We start from the raw sequence: 1,692 nt of genomic DNA on the forward strand, positions 1-1,692 counted from the left end.
CAAGTAAGGGGATTTCAAGTCACAAAGGAATCGATACACAGGATTGATACGCACACAGGTCACATAGATCACCACATAGGACCTTTTTTTAAATTTCAGATATGGCAATGTTGTAGCGATACAAAGAGGTTGCTCACCCTCGAATTATTAGGATTATTGGTTTGTGCACAGACCGACAGCAACAAGTATATGCTGTGCATCATAGAAAAATCAAATAAAATATTTCTCTCAAAAGAAAAATGAACCCTAATACCCTAAACCACAGCCCATTTTTTAACCTAGCACAAAATAAAAAATGGATAAAAGTGAAATAAATAAAAAAAACTCCAATAAAACAAAAAAAAACTAACAATGTCAGTTGCTGACAAACAAAAAGGTAGTCTTAAAAAGAACTGTTGGGTTACATAACAAAGCTCCCATTATTGGCCATTCTAACCCAGCTGGCCTACAGCTGACCTAAGGCCATGCATTATGGTTACAAAAAAATTCAGCCTGGCGAAATACTTTTTGAACATGTAGCATTTGCCTTAAAACTATGGTAGTAGCAAATCCAAACCTTATCCCTAAAGATAACAGAAACACATTTTCAGAAAAGTGTGCCTCATCATCCACAAGAAGGTTACACGCTTTAGGGGACCTTTTGACTATATGTACTTCCACATAGTTTTAGATCTCATAACATTAAAATACAAACGTATCTCATTAAGACTGAAAAAAACTCTTGAACAATGATCCCATCCCTGTTCTTAGATCCCTTTTTTTTACCTCCAGGTCATATGACTCTCAGTTAGCAAATATGCACATGAACATGCTTATGCCTATCCTTCCTCAGTCTTTAATCAGTTCAGTGTCTTGTAGAATGGAGCAATCTTCAGATTCTGCCGAATAAAATATACCCCCCAAACCTAACCTAACCATTAGAGACAGCAGCAACATTCTCATGCAACAGCTAACACTACGCTGTACAACTTTAATTGCTTTCATAACTAACTGTAGTAGTAGTAAAGTAGTGAGTGAACCATATAAGGTGCATTCATTTGATCCAATTTGACAATGCCATTGCTGCTTGGATAAACTATTATGCAGCCGAACAGGTCTTTACTGCTAGCCTTAGAGCAGGCACATCATCTACTGTGTCTGTGCCATCCTCATATCTAGTGGTAATTTATTTTTTATTGGTAGGCCTATTTTTCTGTTCATTCTAGCAAAAAGAAATAAATGTTTATGGATGTGTTTTGTAACATGAACAGTATACAGCAATGTGGTTTAAAGCCTAATTGAAGCCTTGGTTATTATACTTGTTATGCAGTCAGGCTGCATAACAAGAAAAGAAAATGGCATTTTGTGTGATTGTATGATTAGAAGTATCAAAGAAGTCTTCTGCTGGTAGGTATGTTTTTGTGGGAAGATGAAATTCTTCTGGACCACAATATGGTGGTGTAATGCTTTCCCCTTGGGGGGATGTGCAGGATTGCCCTTAAATCAGAAAGATGAAAAGTGGAGTTATTCCCAAAGTATGGACTAGAGACTATGGAGTCTATTCACTAAGCTGCCGTAGGCAGCCGAGTGACTAATCGACCCGAAGCGAAGTGAGCCGAATGTGGGCTATTCATTTCAGGCTGGTACGGCTGATTCCAGCCGTATATCGGCTGAAATCAGTCGTACATCGGGTGGCTTCGGCTGGCTTCGGGT

The sequence above is a fragment of the Nanorana parkeri genome, unplaced genomic scaffold (genome assembly GCF_000935625.1).
Source record: "Nanorana parkeri isolate BGI_ZX_2015 unplaced genomic scaffold, ASM93562v1 scaffold361, whole genome shotgun sequence".
Taxonomy (NCBI): domain Eukaryota; kingdom Metazoa; phylum Chordata; class Amphibia; order Anura; family Dicroglossidae; genus Nanorana; species Nanorana parkeri.